Raw genomic sequence first — 24,939 nt, forward strand, 5'->3', positions numbered from 1 at the left:
ACCTTTCCTGTACTGTAATAATGGATATAATATGACCTTTCCTGTACTGTAATAATGGATATAATATGACCTTTCCTGTACTGTAATAATGGATATAATATGACCTTTCCCGTACTGTAATAATGGATATAATATGACCTTTCCTGTACTGTAATAATGGGTATAATATGACCTTTCCTGTACTGTAATAATGGATATAATATGACCTTTCCTGTACTGTAATAATGGGTATAATATGACCTTTCCTGTACTGTAATAATGGATATAATATGACCTTTCCTGTACTGTAATAATGGATATAATATGACCTTTCCTGTACTGTAATAATGGATATAATGTGACCTTTCCTGTACTGTAATAATGGATATAATATGACCTTTCCTGTACTGTAATAATGGATATAATATGACCTTTCCTGTACTGTAATAATGGATATAATATGACCTTTCCTGTACTGTAATAATGGATGTAATATGACCTTTCCTGTACTGTAATAATGGGTATAATATGACCTTTCCTGTACTGTAATAATGGATATAATATGACCTTTCCTGTACTGTAATAATGGATATAATATGACCTTTCCTGTACTGTAATAATGGATATAATATTACCTTTCCTGTACTGTAATAATGGATATAATATGACCTTTCCTGTACTGTAATAATGGATATAATATGACCTTTCCTGTACTGTAATAATGGATATAATATTACCTTTCCTGTACTGTAATAATGGATGTAATATGACCTTTCCTGTACTGTAATAATGGATATAAAATGACTAAGGAAGTTTAGTTGTAAATACAGTATGTCATGTTTTAGGCAGTTATTATAGGAAGTTTAGTTGTAAATACAGTACGTCATGTTTTAGGCAGTTATTATAGGAAGTTTAGTTGTAAATACAGTATGTCATGTTTTAGGCAGTTATTATAGGAAGTTTAGTTGTAAATACAGTATGTCATATTTTGGGCAGTTATTTAGGCAGTTATTATAGGAAGTTTAGTTGTAAATACAGTATGTCATGTTTTAGGCAGTTATTATAGGAAGTTTAGTTGTAAATACAGTATGTCATGTTTTAGGCAGTTATTATAGGAAGTTTAGTTGTAAATACAGTATGTCATTTTTGGGTTATTTAGGCAGTTATTATAGGAAGTTTAGTTGTAAATACAGTATGTCATGTTTTTGGGAGTTATTTAGGCAGTTATTATAGGAAGTTTAGTTGTAAATACAGTATGTCATGTTTTAGGCAGTTATTTAGGCAGTTATTATAGGAAGTTTAGTTGTAAATACAGTATGTCATGTTTTAGGCAGTTATTATAGGAAGTTTAGTTGTAAATACAGTATGTCATGTTTTAGGCAGTTATTATAGGAAGTTTAGTTGTAAATACAGTATGTCATGTTTTAGGTAGTTATTATAGGAAGTTTAGTTGTAAATACAGTATGTCATGTTTTAGGCAGTTATTATAGGAAGTTTAGTTGTAAATACAGTATGTCATGTTGGTTTTAGGCAGTTATTATAGGAAGTTTAGTTGTAAATACAGTATGTCATGTTTTAGGCAGTTATTATAGGAAGTTTAGTTGTAAATACAGTATGTCATGTTTTAGGCAGTTATTATAGGAAGTTTAGTTGTAAATACAGTATGTCATGTTTTAGGCAGTTATTATAGGAAGTTTAGTTGTAAATACAGTATGTCATGTTTTAGGCAGTTATTATAGGAAGTTTAGTTGTAAATACAGTATGTCATGTTTTAGGCAGTTATTATAGGAAGTTTAGTTGTAAATACAGTATGTCATGATTTTAGGCAGTTATTATAGGAAGTTTAGTTGTAAATACAGTATGTCATGTTTTAGGCAGTTATTATAGGAAGTTTAGTTGTAAATACAGTATGTCATGTTTTAGGCAGTTATTATAGGAAGTTTAGTTGTAAATACAGTATGTCATGTTTTAGGCAGTTATTATAGGAAGTTTAGTTGTAAATACAGTATGTCATGTCATTATTTAGGCAGTTATTATAGGAAGTTTAGTTGTAAATACAGTATGTCATGTTTTAGGCAGTTATTATAGGAAGTTTAGTTGTAAATACAGTATGTCATGTTTTAGGCAGTTATTATAGGAAGTTTAGTTGTAAATACAGTATGTCATGTTTTAGGCAGTTATTATAGGAAGTTTAGTTGTAAATACAGTATGTCATGTTTTAGGCAGTTATTATAGGAAGTTTAGTTGTAAATACAGTATGTCATGTTTTAGGCAGTTATTATAGGAAGTTTAGTTGTAAATACAGTATGTCATGTTTTAGGCAGTTATTATAGGAAGTTTAGTTGTAAATACAGTATGTCATGTTTTAGGCAGTTATTATAGGAAGTTTAGTTGTAAATACAGTATGTCATGTTTTAGGTGGCAGTTATTATAGGAAGTTTAGTTGTAAATACAGTATGTCATGTTTTAGGCAGTTATTATAGGAAGTTTAGTTGTAAATACAGTATGTCATGTTTTAGGCGGCAGTTATTATAGGAAGTTTAGTTGTAAATACAGTATGTCATGTTTTAGGCAGTTATTATAGGAAGTTTAGTTGTAAATACAGTATGTCATGTTTTAGGCAGTTATTATAGGAAGTTTAGTTGTAAATACAGTATGTCATGTTTTGAGGCAGTTATTATAGGAAGTTTAGTTGTAAATACAGTATGTCATGTTTTAGGCAGTTATTATAGGAAGTTTAGTTGTAAATACAGTATGTCATGTTTTAGGCAGTTATTATAGGAAGTTTAGTTGTAAATACAGTATGTCATGTGTTTAGGCAGTTATTATAGGAAGTTTAGTTGTAAATACAGTATGTCATGTTTTAGGCAGTTATTATAGGAAGTTTAGTTGTAAATACAGTATGTCATGTTTTAGGCAGTTATTATAGGAAGTTTAGTTGTAAATACAGTATGTCATGTTTTAGGCGAGAGTTATTATAGGAAGTTTAGTTGTAAATACAGTATGTCATGTTTTAGGCAGGAGTTATTATAGGAAGTTTAGTTGTAAATACAGTATGTCATGTTTTTAGGCAGTTATTATAGGAAGTTTAGTTGTAAATACAGTATGTCATGTTTTAGGCAGTATTTAGGCAGTTATTATAGGAAGTTTAGTTGTAAATACAGTATGTCATGTTTTAGGCAGTTATTATAGGAAGTTTAGTTGTAAATACAGTATGTCATGTTTTAGGCAGTTATTATAGGAAGTTTAGTTGTAAATACAGTATGTCATGTTTTAGGCAGTTATTATAGGAAGTTTAGTTGTAAATACAGTATGTCATGTTTTAGGAGATTTAGGCAGTTATTATAGGAAGTTTAGTTGTAAATACAGTATGTCATGTTTTGTTTAGGCAGTTATTATAGGAAGTTTAGTTGTAAATACAGTATGTCATGTTTTAGGCAGTTATTATAGGAAGTTTAGTTGTAAATACAGTATGTCATGTTTTTAGGCAGTTATTATAGGAAGTTTAGTTGTAAATACAGTATGTCATGTTTTAGGCAGTTATTATAGGAAGTTTAGTTGTAAATACAGTATGTCATGTTTTAGGCAGTTATTATAGGAAGTTTAGTTGTAAATACAGTATGTCATGTTTTAGGCAGTTATTATAGGAAGTTTAGTTGTAAATACAGTATGTCATGTTTTAGGCAGTTATTTAGGCAGTTATTATAGGAAGTTTAGTTGTAAATACAGTATGTCATGTTTTAGGTAGTTATTATAGGAAGTTTAGTTGTAAATACAGTATGTCATGTTTTAGGCAGTTATTATAGGAAGTTTAGTTGTAAATACAGTATGTCATGTTTTAGGCAGTTATTATAGGAAGTTTAGTTGTAAATACAGTATGTCATGTTTTAGGCAGTTATTTAGGCAGTTATTATAGGAAGTTTAGTTGTAAATACAGTATGTCATGTTTTAGGCAGTTATTATAGGAAGTTTAGTTGTAAATACAGTATGTCATGTTTTAGGCAGTTATTATAGGAAGTTTAGTTGTAAATACAGTATGTCATGTTTTTAGGCAGTTATTATAGGAAGTTTAGTTGTAAATACAGTATGTCATGTTTTAGGCAGTTATTATAGGAAGTTTAGTTATAAATACAGTATGTCATGTTTTTAGGCAGTTATTATAGGAAGTTTAGTTGTAAATACAGTATGTCATGTTTTAGGCGTTATTTAGGCAGTTATTATAGGAAGTTTAGTTGTAAATACAGTATGTCATGTTTTAGGCAGTTATTATAGGAAGTTTAGTTGTAAATACAGTATGTCATGTTTTAGGCAGTTATTATAGGAAGTTTAGTTGTAAATACAGTATGTCATGTTTTAGGCAGTTATTATAGGAAGTTTAGTTATAAATACAGTATGTCATGTTTTAGGCAGTTATTATAGGAAGTTTAGTTGTAAATACAGTATGTCATGTTTTAGGCAGTTATTATAGGAAGTTTAGTTGTAAATACAGTATGTCATGTTTTAGGCAGTTATTATAGGAAGTTTAGTTGTAAATACAGTATGTCATGTTTTAGGCAGTTATTATAGGAAGTTTAGTTGTAAATACAGTATGTCATGTTTTAGGCAGTTATTATAGGAAGTTTAGTTGTAAATACAGTATGTCATGTTTTAGGCAGTTATTATAGGAAGTTTAGTTGTAAATACAGTATGTCATGTTTTAGGCAGTTATTATAGGAAGTTTAGTTGTAAATACAGTATGTCATGTTTTAGGCAGTTATTATAGGAAGTTTAGTTGTAAATACAGTATGTCATGTTTTAGGCAGTTATTATAGGAAGTTTAGTTGTAAATACAGTATGTCATGTTTTAGGCAGTTATTATAGGAAGTTTAGTTGTAAATACAGTATGTCATGTTTTAGGCAGTTATTATAGGAAGTTTAGTTGTAAATACAGTATGTCATGTTTTAGGCAGTTATTATAGGAAGTTTAGTTGTAAATACAGTATGTCATGTTTTAGGCAGTTATTATAGGAAGTTTAGTTGTAAATACAGTATGTCATGTTTTAGGCAGTTATTATAGGAAGTTTAGTTGTAAATACAGTATGTCATGTTTTAGGCAGTTATTATAGGAAGTTTAGTTGTAAATACAGTATGTCATGTTTTAGGCAGTTATTAGGCAGTTATTATAGGAAGTTTAGTTGTAAATACAGTATGTCATGTTTTAGGCAGTTATTATAGGAAGTTTAGTTGTAAATACAGTATGTCATGTTTTAGGCAGTTATTATAGGAAGTTTAGTTGTAAATACAGTATGTCATGTTTTAGGTTTTAGGCAGTTATTATAGGAAGTTTAGTTGTAAATACAGTATGTCATGTTTTAGGCAGTTATTATAGGAAGTTTAGTTGTAAATACAGTATGTCATGTTTTAGGCAGTTATTATAGGAAGTTTAGTTGTAAATACAGTATGTCATGTTTTAGGCAGTTATTATAGGAAGTTTAGTTGTAAATACAGTATGTCATGTTTTAGGCAGTTATTTAGGCAGTTATTATAGGAAGTTTAGTTGTAAATACAGTATGTCATGTAGGATATTTAGGCAGTTATTATAGGAAGTTTAGTTGTAAATACAGTATGTCATGTTTTAGGCAGTTATTATAGGAAGTTTAGTTGTAAATACAGTATGTCATGTTTTAGGCAGTTATTATAGGAAGTTTAGTTGTAAATACAGTATGTCATGTTTTAGGCAGTTATTATAGGAAGTTTAGTTGTAAATACAGTATGTCATGTTTTAGGCAGTTATTATAGGAAGTTTAGTTGTAAATACAGTATGTCATGTTTTAGGCAGTTATTATAGGAAGTTTAGTTGTAAATACAGTATGTCATGTTTTAGGCAGTTATTATAGGAAGTTTAGTTGTAAATACAGTATGTCATGTTTTAGGCAGTTATTATAGGAAGTTTAGTTGTAAATACAGTATGTCATGTTTTAGGCAGTTATTATAGGAAGTTTAGTTGTAAATACAGTATGTCATGTTTTAGGCGAGTTATTATAGGAAGTTTAGTTGTAAATACAGTATGTCATGTTTTAGGCAGTTATTATAGGAAGTTTAGTTGTAAATACAGTATGTCATGTTTTAGGCAGTTATTATAGGAAGTTTAGTTGTAAATACAGTATGTCATGTTTTGGCAGTTTTAGGCAGTTATTATAGGAAGTTTAGTTGTAAATACAGTATGTCATGTTTTAGGCAGTTATTATAGGAAGTTTAGTTGTAAATACAGTATGTCATGTTTTAGGCAGTTATTAAGGCAGTTATTATAGGAAGTTTAGTTGTAAATACAGTATGTCATGTTTTTAGGCAGTTATTATAGGAAGTTTAGTTGTAAATACAGTACGTCATGTTTTAGGCAGTTATTATAGGAAGTTTAGTTGTAAATACAGTATGTCATGTTTTAGGCAGTTATTATAGGAAGTTTAGTTGTAAATACAGTATGTCATGTTTTAGGCAGTTATTATAGGAAGTTTAGTTGTAAATACAGTATGTCATGTTTTAGGCAGTTATTATAGGAGGTTTAGTTGTAAATACAGTATGTCATGTTTTAGGCAGTTATTATAGGAAGTTTAGTTGTAAATACAGTATGTCATGTTTTAGGCAGTTATTTAGGCAGTTATTATAGGAAGTTTAGTTGTAAATACAGTATGTCATGTTTTAGGCAGTTATTATAGGAAGTTTAGTTGTAAATACAGTATGTCATGTTTTAGGCAGTTATTAAGGCAGTTATTATAGGAAGTTTAGTTGTAAATACAGTATGTCATGTTTTAGGCAGTTATTATAGGAAGTTTAGTTGTAAATACAGTATGTCATGTGGCTTTAGGCAGTTATTATAGGAAGTTTAGTTGTAAATACAGTATGTCATGTTTTAGGCAGTTATTATAGGAAGTTTAGTTGTAAATACAGTATGTCATGTTTTAGGCAGTTATTTAGGCAGTTATTATAGGAAGTTTAGTTGTAAATACAGTATGTCATGTTTTAGGCAGTTATTATAGGAAGTTTAGTTGTAAATACAGTATGTCATGTTTTAGGCAGTTATTATAGGAAGTTTAGTTGTAAATACAGTATGTCATGTTTTAGGCAGTTATTATAGGAAGTTTAGTTGTAAATACAGTATGTCATGTTTTAGGCAGTTATTATAGGAAGTTTAGTTGTAAATACAGTATGTCATGTGGATTTAGGCAGTTATTATAGGAAGTTTAGTTGTAAATACAGTATGTCATGTTTTAGGCAGTTATTATAGGAGGTTTAGTTGTAAATACAGTATGTCATGTTTTAGGTAGTTATTATAGGAAGTTTAGTTGTAAATACAGTATGTCATGTTTTAGGCAGTTATTATAGGAAGTTTAGTTGTAAATACAGTATGTCATGTTTTAGTAGGCAGTTATTATAGGAAGTTTAGTTGTAAATACAGTATGTCATGTTTTAGGCAGTTATTATAGGAAGTTTAGTTGTAAATACAGTATGTCATGTTTTAGGCAGTTATTATAGGAAGTTTAGTTGTAAATACAGTATGTCATGTTTTAGGCAGTTATTATAGGAAGTTTAGTTGTAAATACAGTATGTCATGTTTTAGGCAGTTATTATAGGAAGTTTAGTTGTAAATACAGTATGTCATGTGGCGTTTTTAGGCAGTTATTATAGGAGGTTTAGTTGTAAATACAGTATGTCATGTTTTAGGCAGTTATTATAGGAGGTTTAGTTGTAAATACAGTATGTCATGTTTTAGGCAGTTATTATAGGAAGTTTAGTTGTAAATACAGTATGTCATGTTTTAGGCAGTTATTATAGGAAGTTTAGTTGTAAATACAGTATGTCATGTTTTAGGAGGCAGTTATTATAGGAAGTTTAGTTGTAAATACAGTATGTCATGTTTTAGAGGCAGTTATTATAGGAAGTTTAGTTGTAAATACAGTATGTCATGTTTTAGGCAGTTATTATAGGAAGTTTAGTTGTAAATACAGTATGTCATGTTTTAGGCAGTTATTATAGGAAGTTTAGTTGTAAATACAGTATGTCATGTTTTAGGCAGTTATTATAGGAAGTTTAGTTGTAAATACAGTATGTCATGTTTTAGGCAGTTATTATAGGAAGTTTAGTTGTAAATACAGTATGTCATGTTTTAGGAGGCAGTTATTATAGGAAGTTTAGTTGTAAATACAGTATGTCATGTTTTAGGCAGTTATTATAGGAAGTTTAGTTGTAAATACAGTATGTCATGTTTTAGGCAGTTATTATAGGAAGTTTAGTTGTAAATACAGTATGTCATGTTTTAGGCAGTTATTATAGGAAGTTTAGTTGTAAATACAGTATGTCATGTTTTAGGCAGTTATTATAGGAAGTTTAGTTGTAAATACAGTATGTCATGTTTTAAGGCAGTTATTATAGGAAGTTTAGTTGTAAATACAGTATGTCATGTGCAGTTTAGGCAGTTATTATAGGAAGTTTAGTTGTAAATACAGTATGTCATGTTTTAGGCAGTTATAGGCAGTTATGGAAGTTTAGTTGTAAATACAGTATGTCATGTTTTAGGTAGGCAGTTATTATAGGAAGTTTAGTTGTAAATACAGTATGTCATGTTTTAGGCAGTTATTATAGGAAGTTTAGTTGTAAATACAGTATGTCATGTTTTAGGCAGTTATTATAGGAAGTTTAGTTGTAAATACAGTATGTCATGTTTTAGGCAGTTATTATAGGAAGTTTAGTTGTAAATACAGTATGTCATGTTTTAGAGGCAGTTATTATAGGAAGTTTAGTTGTAAATACAGTATGTCATGTTTTAGGCAGTTATTATAGGAAGTTTAGTTATAAATACAGTATGTCATGTTTTAGGCAGTTATTATAGGAAGTTTAGTTGTAAATACAGTATGTCATGTTTTAGGCAGTTATTATAGGAAGTTTAGTTGTAAATACAGTATGTCATGTTTTAGGCAGTTATTTAGGCAGTTATTATAGGAAGTTTAGTTGTAAATACAGTACGTCATGTTTTAGGCAGTTATTATAGGAAGTTTAGTTGTAAATACAGTATGTCATGTTTTAGGCAGTTATTATAGGAAGTTTAGTTGTAAATACAGTATGTCATGTTTTAGGCATTTTTGAGTTATTATAGGAAGTTTAGTTGTAAATACAGTATGTCATGTTTTAGGCAGTTATTATAGGAAGTTTAGTTGTAAATACAGTATGTCATGTTTTAGGTAGGCAGTTATTATAGGAAGTTTAGTTGTAAATACAGTATGTCATGTTTTAGGCAGTTATTATAGGAAGTTTAGTTGTAAATACAGTATGTCATGTTTTAGGCAGTTATTATAGGAAGTTTAGTTGTAAATACAGTATGTCATGTTTTAGGCAGTTATTATAGGAAGTTTAGTTGTAAATACAGTATGTCATGTTTTAGGCAGTTATTATAGGAAGTTTAGTTGTAAATACAGTATGTCATGTTTTAGGCAGTTCTTATAAGAAGTTTAGTTGTAAATACAGTATGTCATGTTTTGGCAGTAGGCAGTTATTATAGGAAGTTTAGTTGTAAATACAGTATGTCATGTTTTAGGCAGTTATTATAGGAAGTTTAGTTGTAAATACAGTATGTCATGTTTTAGGCAGTTATTATAGGAAGTTTAGTTGTAAATACAGTATGTCATGTTTTAGGCAGTTATTATAGGAAGTTTAGTTGTAAATACAGTATGTCATGTTTTAGGCAGTTATTATAGGAAGTTTAGTTGTAAATACAGTATGTCATGTTTTTAGGCAGTTATTATAGGAAGTTTAGTTGTAAATACAGTATGTCATGTTTTAGGCAGTTATTATAGGAGGTTTAGTTGTAAATACAGTATGTCATGTTTTAGGCAGTTATTATAGGAAGTTTAGTTGTAAATACAGTATGTCATGTTTTGAGGCAGTTATTATAGGGAAGTTTAGTTGTAAATACAGTATGTCATGTTTTAGGCAGTTATTATAGGAAGTTTAGTTGTAAATACAGTATGTCATGTTTTAGGCGTATAAGGCAGTTATTATAGGAAGTTTAGTTGTAAATACAGTATGTCATGTTTTAGGCAGTTATTATAGGAAGTTTAGTTGTAAATACAGTATGTCATGTTTTAGGCAGTTATTATAGGAAGTTTAGTTGTAAATACAGTATGTCATGTTTTAGGCAGTTATTATAGGAAGTTTAGTTGTAAATACAGTATGTCATGTTTTAGGCAGTTATTATAGGAAGTTTAGTTGTAAATACAGTATGTCATGTTTTAGGCAGTTATTATAGGAAGTTTAGTTGTAAATACAGTATGTCATGTTTTAGGCAGTTTAGGCAGTTATTATAGGAAGTTTAGTTGTAAATACAGTATGTCATGTTTTAGGCAGTTATTTAGGCAGTTATTATAGGAAGTTTAGTTGTAAATACAGTATGTCATGTTTTAGGCAGTTATTATAGGCAGTTATTATAGGAAGTTTAGTTGTAAATACAGTATGTCATGTTTTAGGCAGTTATTTAGGCAGTTATTATAGGAAGTTTAGTTGTAAATACAGTATGTCATGTTTTAGGCAGTTATTATAGGAGGTTTAGTTGTAAATACAGTATGTCATGTTTTAGGCAGTTATTATAGGAAGTTTAGTTGTAAATACAGTATGTCATGTTTTAGGCAGTTATTATAGGAAGTTTAGTTGTAAATACAGTATGTCATGTTTTAGGCAGTTATTATAGGAAGTTTAGTTGTAAATACAGTATGTCATGTTTTAGGCAGTTATTATAGGAAGTTTAGTTGTAAATACAGTATGTCATGTTTTAGGCAGTTATTATAGGAGGTTTAGTTGTAAATACAGTATGTCATGTTTTAGGCAGTTATTATAGGAGGTTTAGTTGTAAATACAGTATGTCATGTTTTAGGTAGTTATTATAGGAAGTTTAGTTGTAAATACAGTATGTCATGTTTTAGGCAGTTATTATAGGAGGTTTAGTTGTAAATACAGTATGTCATGTTTTAGGCAGTTATTATAGGAAGTTTAGTTGTAAATACAGTATGTCATGTTTTAGGCAGTTATTATAGGAAGTTTAGTTGTAAATACAGTATGTCATGTTTTAGGCAGTTATTATAGGAAGTTTAGTTGTAAATACAGTATGTCATGTTTTGCTTTTAGGCAGTTATTATAGGAAGTTTAGTTGTAAATACAGTATGTCATGTTTTAGGCAGTTATTATAGGAAGTTTAGTTGTAAATACAGTATGTCATGTTTTAGGCAGTTATTATAGGAAGTTTAGTTGTAAATACAGTATGTCATGTTTTAGCAGTTATTAAGGCAGTTATTATAGGAAGTTTAGTTGTAAATACAGTATGTCATGTTTTAGGCAGTTATTATAGGAAGTTTAGTTGTAAATACAGTATGTCATGTTTTAGGCAGTTATTATAGGAAGTTTAGTTGTAAATACAGTATGTCATGTTTTAGGCAGTTATTATAGGAAGTTTAGTTGTAAATACAGTATGTCATGTTTTAGGCAGTTATTATAGGAAGTTTAGTTGTAAATACAGTATGTCATGTTTTAGGCAGTTATTATAGGAAGTTTAGTTGTAAATACAGTATGTCATGTTTTAGGCAGTTATTATAGGAAGTTTAGTTGTAAATACAGTATGTCATGTTTTAGGCAGTTATTATAGGAAGTTTAGTTGTAAATACAGTATGTCATGTTTTAGGCAGTTATTTAGGCAGTTATTATAGGAAGTTTAGTTGTAAATACAGTATGTCATGTTTTTAGGCAGTTATTATAGGAAGTTTAGTTGTAAATACAGTATGTCATGTTTTGGCAGTTATTATAGGAAGTTTAGTTGTAAATACAGTATGTCATGTTTTTAGGCAGTTATTATAGGAAGTTTAGTTGTAAATACAGTATGTCATGTTTTAGGTAGTTATTATAGGAAGTTTAGTTGTAAATACAGTATGTCATGTTTTAGGCAGTTATTATAGGAAGTTTAGTTGTAAATACAGTATGTCATGTTTTAGGCAGTTATTATAGGAAGTTTAGTTGTAAATACAGTATGTCATGTTTTAGGTAGTTATTATAGGAAGTTTAGTTGTAAATACAGTATGTCATGTGTTTAGGCAGTTATTATAGGAAGTTTAGTTGTAAATACAGTATGTCATGTTTTAGGCAGTTATTAAGTAGGAAGTTTAGTTGTAAATACAGTATGTCATGTTTTAGGCAGTTATTTAGGCAGTTATTATAGGAAGTTTAGTTGTAAATACAGTATGTCATGTTTTAGGCAGTTATTATAGGAAGTTTAGTTGTAAATACAGTATGTCATGTTTTAGGCAGTTATTATAGGAAGTTTAGTTGTAAATACAGTATGTCATGTTTTAGGCAGTTATTTAGGCAGTTATTATAGGAAGTTTAGTTGTAAATACAGTATGTCATGTTTTAGGCAGTTATTATAGGAAGTTTAGTTGTAAATACAGTATGTCATATTTTGGGCAGTTATTTAGGCAGTTATTATAGGAAGTTTAGTTGTAAATACAGTATGTCATGTTTTAGGCAGTTATTATAGGAAGTTTAGTTGTAAATACAGTATGTCATGTTTTAGGCAGTTATTATAGGAAGTTTAGTTGTAAATACAGTATGTCATGTTTTAGGCAGTTATTATAGGAAGTTTAGTTGTAAATACAGTATGTCATGTTTTAGGCAGTTATTATAGGAAGTTTAGTTGTAAATACAGTATGTCATGTTTTAGGCAGTTATTATAGGAAGTTTAGTTGTAAATACAGTATGTCATGTTTTAGGCAGTTATTATAGGAAGTTTAGTTGTAAATACAGTATGTCATGTTTTAGGCAGTTATTATAGGAAGTTTAGTTGTAAATACAGTATGTCATGTTTTAGGCAGTTATTAAGGCAGTTATTATAGGAAGTTTAGTTGTAAATACAGTATGTCATGTTTTAGGCAGTTATTATAGGAAGTTTAGTTGTAAATACAGTATGTCATGTTTTAGGCAGTTATTATAGGAAGTTTAGTTGTAAATACAGTATGTCATGTTTTAGGCAGTTATTATAGGAAGTTTAGTTGTAAATACAGTATGTCATGTTTTAGGCAGTTATTATAGGAAGTTTAGTTGTAAATACAGTATGTCATGTTTTTAGGCAGTTATTATAGGAAGTTTAGTTGTAAATACAGTATGTCATGTTTTAGGCAGTTATTATAGGAAGTTTAGTTGTAAATACAGTATGTCATGTTTTAGGCAGTTATTATAGGAAGTTTAGTTGTAAATACAGTATGTCATGTTTTAGGCAGTTATTATAGGAAGTTTAGTTGTAAATACAGTATGTCATGTTTTAGGCAGTTATTATAGGAAGTTTAGTTGTAAATACAGTATGTCATGTTTTAGGCAGTTATTATAGGAAGTTTAGTTGTAAATACAGTATGTCATGTTTTAGGCAGTTATTATAGGAAGTTTAGTTGTAAATACAGTATGTCATGTTTTAGGCAGTTATTATAGGAAGTTTAGTTGTAAATACAGTATGTCATGTTTTAGGCAGTTATTATAGGAAGTTTAGTTGTAAATACAGTATGTCATGTTTTAGGCAGTTATTATAGGAAGTTTAGTTGTAAATACAGTATGTCATGTTTTAGGCAGTTATTATAGGAAGTTTAGTTGTAAATACAGTATGTCATGTTTTTTAGGCAGTTATTATAGGAAGTTTAGTTGTAAATACAGTATGTCATGTTTTAGGCAGTTATTATAGGAAGTTTAGTTGTAAATACAGTATGTCATGTTTTAGGCAGTTATTATAGGAAGTTTAGTTGTAAATACAGTATGTCATGTTTTAGGCAGTTATTTATAGGAAGTTTAGTTGTAAATACAGTATGTCATGTTTTAGGCAGTTATTATAGGAAGTTTAGTTGTAAATACAGTATGTCATGTTTTGTAAGCAGTTTAGGCAGTTATTATAGGAAGTTTAGTTGTAAATACAGTATGTCATGTTTTAGGCAGTTATTATAGGAAGTTTAGTTGTAAATACAGTATGTCATGTTTTAGGCAGTTATTATAGGAAGTTTAGTTGTAAATACAGTATGTCATGTTTTAGGCAGTAGGCAGTTATTATAGGAAGTTTAGTTGTAAATACAGTATGTCATGTTTTAGGCGAGTTATTATAGGAAGTTTAGTTGTAAATACAGTATGTCATGTTTTAGGCAGTTATTATAGGAAGTTTAGTTGTAAATACAGTATGTCATGTTTTTTAGGCAGTTATTATAGGAAGTTTAGTTGTAAATACAGTATGTCATGTTTTGGCAGTTATAAGGCAGTTATTATAGGAAGTTTAGTTGTAAATACAGTATGTCATGTTTTAGGCAGTTATTATAGGAAGTTTAGTTGTAAATACAGTATGTCATGTTTTAGGCAGTTATTATAGGAAGTTTAGTTGTAAATACAGTATGTCATGTTTTAGGCAGTTATTTAGGCAGTTATTATAGGAAGTTTAGTTGTAAATACAGTATGTCATGTTTTAGGCAGTTATTATAGAAAGTTTAGTTGTAAATACAGTATGTCATGTTTTAGGCAGTTATTATAGGAAGTTTAGTTGTAAATACAGTATGTCATGTTTTAGGCAGTTATTATAGGAAGTTTAGTTGTAAATACAGTATGTCATGTTTTAGGCAGTTATTATAGGAAGTTTAGTTGTAAATACAGTATGTCATGTTTTAGGCAGTTATTATAGGAAGTTTAGTTGTAAATACAGTATGTCATGTTTTAGGCAGTTATTATAGGAAGTTTAGTTGTAAATACAGTATGTCATGTTTTGGGCAGTTATTATAGGAAGTTTAGTTGTAAATACAGTATGTCATGTTTTAGGCAGTTATTATAGAAAGTTTAGTTGTAAATACAGTATGTCATGTTTTAGGCAGTTATTATAGGAAGTTTAGTTGTAAATACAGTATGTCATGTTTTAGGCAGTTATTATAGGAAGTTTAGTTGTAAATACAGTATGTCATGTTTTAGGCAGTTATTATAGGAAGTTTAGTTGTAAATACAGTATGTCATGTTTTAGGCAGTTATTATAGGAAGTTTAGTTGTAAATACAGTATGTCATGTTTTAGGCAGTTATTATAGGAAGTTTAGTTGTAAATACAGTATGTCATGTTTTAGGCAGTTATTATAGGAAGTTTAGTTGTAAATACAGTATGTCATGTTTTAGGCAGTTATTATAGGAAGTTTAGTTGTAAATACAGTATGTCATGTTTTAGGCAGTTATTATAGGAAGTTTAGTTGTAAATACAGTATGTCATGTTTTTAGGCAGTTATTATAGGAAGTTTAGTTGTAAATACAGTATGTCATGTTTTAGGCAGTTATTATAGGAAGTTTAGTTGTAAATACAGTATGTCATGTTTTAGGCAGTTATTATAGGAAGTTTAGTTGTAAATACAGTATGTCATGTTTTAGGCAGTTATTATAGGAAGTTTAGTTGTAAATACAGTATGTCATGTTTTAGGCAGTTATTATAGGAAGTTTAGTTGTAAATACAGTATGTCATGTTTTAGGCAGTTATTATAGGAAGTTTAGTTGTAAATACAGTATGTCATGTTTTAGGCAGTTATTATAGGAAGTTTAGTTGTAAATACAGTATGTCATGTTTTAGGCAGTTATTATAGGAAGTTTAGTTGTAAATACAGTATGTCATGTTTTAGGCAGTTATTATAGGAAGTTTAGTTGTAAATACAGTATGTCATGTTTTAGGCAGTTATTATAGGAAGTTTAGTTGTAAATACAGTATGTCATGTTTTAGGCAGTTATTATAGGAAGTTTAGTTGTAAATACAGTATGTCATGTTTTTTAGGCAGTTATTATAGGAAGTTTAGTTGTAAATACAGTATGTCATGTTTTAGGCAGTTATTATAGGAAGTTTAGTTGTAAATACAGTATGTCATGTTTTAGGCAGTTATTATAGGAAGTTTAGTTGTAAATACAGTATGTCATGTTTTAGGCAGTTATTAGGCAGTTATTATAGGAAGTTTAGTTGTAAATACAGTATGTCATGTTTTAGGCAGTTATTATAGGAAGTTTAGTTGTAAATACAGTATGTCATGTTTTAGGGTTTTAGGCAGTTATTATAGGAAGTTTAGTTGTAAATACAGTATGTCATGTTTTAGGAGTTATTAGGCAGTTATTATAGGAAGTTTAGTTGTAAATACAGTATGTCATGTTTTAGGCAAGGCAGTTATTATAGGAAGTTTAGTTGTAAATACAGTATGTCATGTTTTAGGCAGTTATTATAGGAAGTTTAGTTGTAAATACAGTATGTCATGTTTTAGGCAGTTTTAAGGCAGTTATTATAGGAAGTTTAGTTGTAAATACAGTATGTCATGTTTTAGGCAGTTATTATAGGAAGTTTAGTTGTAAATACAGTATGTCATGTTTTAGGCAGTTATTTAGGCAGTTATTATAGGAAGTTTAGTTGTAAATACAGTATGTCATGCGTTTTAGGCAGTTATTATAGGAAGTTTAGTTGTAAATACAGTATGTCATGTTTTAGGCAGTTATTAAGGCAGTTATTATAGGAAGTTTAGTTGTAAATACAGTATGTCATGTTTTAGGCAGTTATTTAGGTAGTTATTATAGGAAGTTTAGTTGTAAATACAGTATGTCATGTTTTAGGCAGTTATTATAGGAAGTTTAGTTGTAAATACAGTATGTCATGTTTTAGGCAGTTATTATAGGAAGTTATTATAGGAAGTTTAGTTGTAAATACAGTATGTCATGTTTTAGGCAGTTATTATAGGAAGTTTAGTTGTAAATACAGTATGTCATGTTTTGGGCAGTTATTATAGGAAGTTTAGTTGTAAATACAGTATGTCATGTTTTGGAGGCAGTTATTATAGGAAGTTTAGTTGTAAATACAGTATGTCATGTTTTAGGCAGTTATTAAGGCAGTTATTATAGGAAGTTTAGTTGTAAATACAGTATGTCATGTTTTAGGCAGTTATTATAGGAAGTTTAGTTGTAAATACAGTATGTCATGTTTTAGGCAGTTATTTAGGCAGTTATTATAGGAAGTTTAGTTGTAAATACAGTATGTCATGTTTTAGGCAGTTATTTAGGCAGTTATTATAGGAAGTTTAGTTGTAAATACAGTATGTCATGTTTTAGGCAGTTATTAGGCAGTTATTATAGGAAGTTTAGTTGTAAATACAGTATGTCATGTTTTAGGCAGTTATTATAGAAAGTTTAGTTGTAAATACAGTATGTCATGTTTTAGGCAGTTATTATAGGAAGTTTAGTTGTAAATACAGTATGTCATGTTTTAGGCAGTTATTTAGGCAGTTATTATAGGAAGTTTAGTTGTAAATACAGTATGTCATGTTTTAGGCAGTTATTATAGAAAGTTTAGTTGTAAATACAGTATGTCATGTTTTAGGCAGTTATTATAGGAAGTTTAGTTGTAAATACAGTATGTCATGTTTTTAGGCAGTTATTATAGAAAGTTTAGTTGTAAATACAGTATGTCATGTTTTAGGCAGTTATTATAGAAAGTTTAGTTGTAAATACAGTATGTCATGTTTTAGGCAGTTATTATAGGAAGTTTAGTTGTAAATACAGTATGTCATGTTTTAGGCAGTTATTATAGGAAGTTTAGTTGTAAATACAGTATGTCATGTTTTAGGCAGTTATTATAGGAAGTTTAGTTGTAAATACAGTATGTCATGTTTTAGGCAGTTATTTAAGGCAGTTATTATAGGAAGTTTAGTTGTAAATACAGTATGTCATGTTTTAGGCAGTTATTATAGGAAGTTTAGTTGTAAATACAGTATGTCATGTTTTAGGGCAGTTATTATAGAAAGTTTAGTTGTAAATACAGTATGTCATGTTTTAGGCAGTTATTATAGGAAGTTTAGTTGTAAATACAGTATGTCATGTTTTGAGGCAGTTATTATAGGAAGTTTAGTTGTAAATACAGTATGTCATGTTTTAGGCAGTTATTATAGAAAGTTTAGTTGTAAATACAGTATGTCATGTTTTAGGCAGTTATTATAGAAAGTTTAGTTGTAAATACAGTATGTCATGTTTTAGGCAGTTATTATAGAAAGTTTAGTTGTAAATACAGTATGTCATGTTTTAGGCAGTTATTATAGAAAGTTTAGTTGTAAATACAGTATGTCATGTTTTAGGCAGTTATTATAGGAAGTTTAGTTGTAAATACAGTATGTCATGTTTTAGGCAGTTATTATAGAAAGTTTAGTTGTAAATACAGTATGTCATGTTTTAGGCAGTTATTATAGAAAGTTTAGTTGTAAATACAGTATGTCATGTTTTAGGCAGTTATTATAGAAAGTTTAGTTGTAAATACAGTATGTCATGTTTTAGGCAGTTATTATAGGAAGTTTAGTTGTAAATACAGTATGTCATGTTTTAGGCAGTTATTATAGGAAAGTTTAGTTGTAAATACAGTATGTCATGTTTTAGGCAGTTATTATAGGAAAGTTTAGTTGTAAATACAGTATGTCATGTTTTAGGCAGTTATTATAGGAAGTTTAGTTGTAAATACAGTATGTCATGTTTTAGGCAGTTATTATAGGAAGTTTAGTTGTAAATACAGTATGTCATGTTTTAGGCAGTTATTATAGGAAGTTTAGTTGTAAATACAGTATGTCATGTTTTAGGCAGTTATTATAGGAAGTTTAGTTGTAAATACAGTATGTCATGTTTTAGGCAGTTATTATAGGAAGTTTAGTTGTAAATACAGTATGTCATGTTTTAGGCAGTTATTATAGGAAGTTTAGTTGTAAATACAGTATGTCATGTTTTAGGCGAGGCAGTTATTATAGGAAGTTTAGTTGTAAATACAGTATGTCATGTTTTAGGCAGTTATTTAGGCAGTTATTATAGGAAGTTTAGTTGTAAATACAGTATGTCATGTTTTAGGCAGTTATTATAGGAAGTTTAGTTGTAAATACAGTATGTCATGTTTTAGGCAGTTATTTAGGCAGTTATTATAGGAAGTTTAGTTGTAAATACAGTATGTCATGTTTTAGGCAGTTATTATAGGAAGTTTAGTTGTAAATACAGTATGTCATGTTTTAGGCAGTTATTATAGGAAGTTTAGTTGTAAATACAGTATGTCATGTTTTAGGTAGTTATTATAGGAAGTTTAGTTGTAAATACAGTATGTCATGTTTTAGGCAGTTATTTAGGCAGTTATTATAGGAAGTTTAGTTGTAAATACAGTATGTCATGTTTTAGGCAGTTATTATAGGAAGTTTAGTTGTAAATACAGTATGTCATGTTTTAGGCAGTTATTTAGGCAGTTATTATAGGAAGTTTAGTTGTAAATACAGTATGTCATGTTTTGGTATTTAGGCAGTTATTATAGGAAGTTTAGTTGTAAATACAGTATGTCATGTTTTGGCTTATTTAGGCAGTTATTATAGGAAGTTTAGTTGTAAATACAGTATGTCATGTTTGGTTTTAGGCAGTTATTATAGGAAGTTTAGTTGTAAATACAGTATGTCATGTTTTAGGCAGTTATTATAGGAAGTTTAGTTGTAAATACAGTATGTCATGTTTTAGGCAGTTTTAGGCAGTTATTATAGGAAGTTTAGTTGTAAATACAGTATGTCATGTTTTGGCGTTATTTGAGTTATTATAGGAAGTTTAGTTGTAAATACAGTATGTCATGTTTTAGGCAGTTATTATAGGAAGTTTAGTTGTAAATACAGTATGTCATGTTTTAGGCAGTTATTATAGGAAGTTTAGTTGTAAATACAGTATGTCATGTTTTAGGTAGTTATTATAGGAAGTTTAGTTGTAAATACAGTGTGTCATGTTTTAGGCAGTTATTTAGGTAGTTATTATAGGAAGTTTAGTTGTAAATACAGTATGTCATGTTTTAGGCAGTTATTATAGGAAGTTTAGTTGTAAATACAGTATGTCATGTTTTAGTTTAGGCAGTTATTATAGGAAGTTTAGTTGTAAATACAGTATGTCATGTTTTAGGCAGTTATTTAGGCAGTTATTATAGGAAGTTTAGTTGTAAATACAGTACGTCATGTTTTAGGCAGTTATTTAGGCAGTTATTATAGGAAGTTTAGTTGTAAATACAGTATGTCATGTTTTAGGCAGTTATTTAGGCAGTTATTATAGGAAGTTTAGTTGTAAATACAGTATGTCATGTTTTAGGCAGTTATTATAGAAAGTTTAGTTGTAAATACAGTATGTCATGTTTTAGGCAGTTATTTAGGCAGTTATTATAGGAAGTTTAGTTGTAAATACAGTATGTCATGTTTTAGGCAGTTATTATAGGCAGTTATTATAGGAAGTTTAGTTGTAAATACAGTATGTCATGTTTTAGGCAGTTATTATAGGAAGTTTAGTTGTAAATACAGTATGTCATGTTTTAGGAAGTTATTATAGGAAGTTTAGTTGTAAATACAGTATGTCATGTTTTAGGCAGTTATTATAGGAAGTTTAGTTGTAAATACAGTATGTCATGTTTTAGGCAGTTATTTAGGCAGTTATTATAGGAAGTTTAGTTGTAAATACAGTATGTCATGTTTTTAGGCAGTTATTTAGGCAGTTATTATAGGAAGTTTAGTTGTAAATACAGTATGTCATGTTTTAGGCAGTTATTTAGGCAGTTATTATAGGAAGTTTAGTTGTAAATACAGTATGTCATGTTTTAGGCAGTTATTTAGGCAGTTATTATAGGAAGTTTAGTTGTAAATACAGTATGTCATGTTTTAGGCAGTTATTATAGGAAGTTTAGTTGTAAATACAGTATGTCATGTTTTAGGCAGTTATTTAGGCAGTTATTATAGGAAGTTTAGTTGTAAATACAGTATGTCATGTTTTAGGCAGTTATTATAGGCAGTTATTATAGGAAGTTTAGTTGTAAATACAGTATGTCATGTTTTAGGCAGTTATTAAGGCAGTTATTATAGGAAGTTTAGTTGTAAATACAGTATGTCATGTTTTAGGCAGTTATTATAGGAAGTTTAGTTGTAAATACAGTATGTCATGTTTTAGGCAGTTATTATAGGAAGTTTAGTTGTAAATACAGTATGTCATGTTTTGGCAAAGGCAGTTATTATAGGAAGTTTAGTTGTAAATACAGTATGTCATGTTTTAGGCAGTTATTATAGGTAGTTATTATAGGAAGTTTAGTTGTAAATACAGTATGTCATGTTTTAGGCAGTTATTATAGAAAGTTTAGTTGTAAATACAGTATGTCATGTTTTAGGCAGTTATTAGGCAGTTATTATAGGAAGTTTAGTTGTAAATACAGTATGTCATGTTTTAGGCAGTTATTATAGGAAGTTTAGTTGTAAATACAGTATGTCATGTTTTAGGCAGTTATTAAGGCAGTTATTATAGGAAGTTTAGTTGTAAATACAGTATGTCATGTTTTTGCAAGGCAGTTATTATAGGAAGTTTAGTTGTAAATACAGTATGTCATGTTTTAGGCAGTTATTATAGAAAGTTTAGTTGTAAATACAGTATGTCATGTTTTAGGCAGTTATTAAGGCAGTTATTATAGGAAGTTTAGTTGTAAATACAGTATGTCATGTTTTAGGCAGTTATTATAGGAAGTTTAGTTGTAAATACAGTATGTCATGTTTTAGGCAGTTATTAAGGCAGTTATTATAGGAAGTTTAGTTGTAAATACAGTATGTCATGTTTTAGGCAGTTATTAAGGCAGTTATTATAGGAAGTTTAGTTGTAAATACAGTATGTCATGTTTTAGGCAGTTATTATAGAAAGTTTAGTTGTAAATACAGTATGTCATGTTTTAGGCAGTTATTTAGGCAGTTATTATAGGAAGTTTAGTTGTAAATACAGTATGTCATGTTTTAGGCAGTTATTATAGGAAGTTTAGTTGTAAATACAGTATGTCATGTTTTAGGCAGTTATTATAGGAAGTTTAGTTGTAAATACAGTATGTCATGTTTTAGGCAGTTATTATAGGAAGTTTAGTTGTAAATACAGTATGTCATGTTTTAGGCAGTTATTAAGGCAGTTATTATAGGAAGTTTAGTTGTAAATACAGTATGTCATGTTTTAGGCGTTTAAGGCAGTTATTATAGGAAGTTTAGTTGTAAATACAGTATGTCATGTTTTAGGCAGTTATTAAGGCAGTTATTATAGGAAGTTTAGTTGTAAATACAGTATGTCATGTTTTAGGAAGTTATTATAGGAAGTTTAGTTGTAAATACAGTATGTCATGTTTTAGGCAGTTATTATAGGAAGTTTAGTTGTAAATACAGTATGTCATGTTTTAGGCAGTTATTTAGGCAGTTATTATAGGAAGTTTAGTTGTAAATACAGTATGTCATGTTTTAGGCAGTTATTTAGGCAGTTATTATAGGAAGTTTAGTTGTAAATACAGTACGTCATGTTTTAGGCAGTTATTTAGGCAGTTATTATAGGAAGTTTAGTTGTAAATACAGTATGTCATGTTTTAGGCAGTTATTTAGGCAGTTATTATAGGAAGTTTAGTTGTAAATACAGTATGTCATGTTTTAGGCAGTTATTATAGAAAGTTTAGTTGTAAATACAGTATGTCATGTTTTAGGCAGTTATTTAGGCAGTTATTATAGGAAGTTTAGTTGTAAATACAGTATGTCATGTTTTAGGCAGTTTTATAGGCAGTTATTATAGGAAGTTTAGTTGTAAATACAGTATGTCATGTTTTAGGCAGTTATTAAGGCAGTTATTATAGGAAGTTTAGTTGTAAATACAGTATGTCATGTTTTAGGCAGTTATTATAGGAAGTTTAGTTGTAAATACAGTATGTCATGTTTTAGGCAGTTATTATAGAAAGTTTAGTTGTAAATACAGTATGTCATGTTTTAGGCAGTTATTAAGGCAGTTATTATAGGAAGTTTAGTTGTAAATACAGTATGTCATGTTTTAGGCAGTTATTATAGGTAGTTATTATAGGAAGTTTAGTTGTAAATACAGTATGTCATGTTTTAGGCAGTTATTATAGAAAGTTTAGTTGTAAATACAGTATGTCATGTTTTAGGCAGTTATTATAGAAAGTTTAGTTTGTAAATACAGTATGTCATGTTTTAGGCAGTTATTATAGGAAGTTTAGTTGTAAATACAGTATGTCATGTTTTAGGCAGTTATTATAGGAAGTTTAGTTGTAAATACAGTATGTCATGTTTTAGGCAGTTATTATAGAAAGTTTAGTTGTAAATACAGTATGTCATGTTTTAGGCAGTTATTAAGGCAGTTATTATAGGAAGTTTATTTGTAAATACAGTATGTCATGTTTTAGGCAGTTATTATAGAAAGTTTAGTTGTAAATACAGTATGTCATGTTTTAGGCAGTTATTATAGGAAGTTTAGTTGTAAATACAGTATGTCATGTTTTAGGCAGTTATTAAGGCAGTTATTATAGGAAGTTTAGTTGTAAATACAGTATGTCATGTTTTAGGCGTTATTAAGGCAGTTATTATAGGAAGTTTAGTTGTAAATACAGTATGTCATGTTTTAGGCAGTTATTATAGAAAGTTTAGTTGTAAATACAGTATGTCATGTTTTAGGCAGTTATTATAGGAAGTTTAGTTGTAAATACAGTATGTCATGTTTTAGGCAGTTATTAAGGCAGTTATTATAGGAAGTTTAGTTGTAAATACAGTATGTCATGTTTTAGGCAGTTATTATAGAAAGTTTAGTTGTAAATACAGTATGTCATGTTTTAGGCAGTTATTAAGGCAGTTATTATAGGAAGTTTAGTTGTAAATACAGTATGTCATGTTTTAGGAAGTTATTAAAGGAAGTTTAGTTGTAAATACAGTATGTCATGTTTTAGGCAGTTATTATAGAAAGTTTAGTTGTAAATACAGTATGTCATGTTTTAGGCAGTTATTAAGGCAGTTATTATAGGAAGTTTAGTTGTAAATACAGTATGTCATGTTTTAGGCAGTTATTATAGAAAGTTTAGTTGTAAATACAGTATGTCATGTTTTAGGCAGTTATTAAGGCAGTTATTATAGGAAGTTTAGTTGTAAATACAGTATGTCATGTTTTAGGAAGTTATTAAAGGAAGTTTAGTTGTAAATACAGTATGTCATGTTTTAGGCAGTTATTATAGGAAGTTTAGTTATAAATACAGTATGTCATGTTTTAGGCGTTATTTAGGCAGTTATTATAGGAAGTTTAGTTGTAAATACAGTATGTCATGTTTTGGCAGTTATTTAGGCAGTTATTATAGGAAGTTTAGTTGTAAATACAGTACGTCATGTTTTAGGCAGTTATTTAGGCAGTTATTATAGGAAGTTTAGTTGTAAATACAGTATGTCATGTTTTAGGCAGTTATTTAGGCAGTTATTATAGGAAGTTTAGTTGTAAATACAGTATGTCATGTTTTAGGCAGTTATTATAGAAAGTTTAGTTGTAAATACAGTATGTCATGTTTTAGGCAGTTATTTAGGCAGTTATTATAGGAAGTTTAGTTGTAAATACAGTATGTCATGTTTTAGGCAGTTATTATAGGCAGTTATTATAGGAAGTTTAGTTGTAAATACAGTATGTCATGTTTTAGGCAGTTATTAAGGCAGTTATTATAGGAAGTTTAGTTGTAAATACAGTATGTCATGTTTTAGGCAGTTATTATAGGAAGTTTAGTTGTAAATACAGTATGTCATGTTTTAGGCAGTTATTATAGAAAGTTTAGTTGTAAATACAGTATGTCATGTTTTAGGCAGTTATTAAGGCAGTTATTATAGGAAGTTTAGTTGTAAATACAGTATGTCATGTTTTAGGCAGTTATTATAGGTAGTTATTATAGGAAGTTTAGTTGTAAATACAGTATGTCATGTTTTAGGCAGTTATTATAGAAAGTTTAGTTGTAAATACAGTATGTCATGTTTTAGGCGTTTTAAGGCAGTTATTATAGGAAGTTTAGTTGTAAATACAGTATGTCATGTTTTAGGCAGTTATTATAGAAAGTTTAGTTGTAA

This window comes from Coregonus clupeaformis, chromosome 17, assembly GCF_020615455.1.
Source record: "Coregonus clupeaformis isolate EN_2021a chromosome 17, ASM2061545v1, whole genome shotgun sequence".
In the NCBI taxonomy this organism is placed as follows: Eukaryota; Metazoa; Chordata; class Actinopteri; order Salmoniformes; family Salmonidae; genus Coregonus; species Coregonus clupeaformis.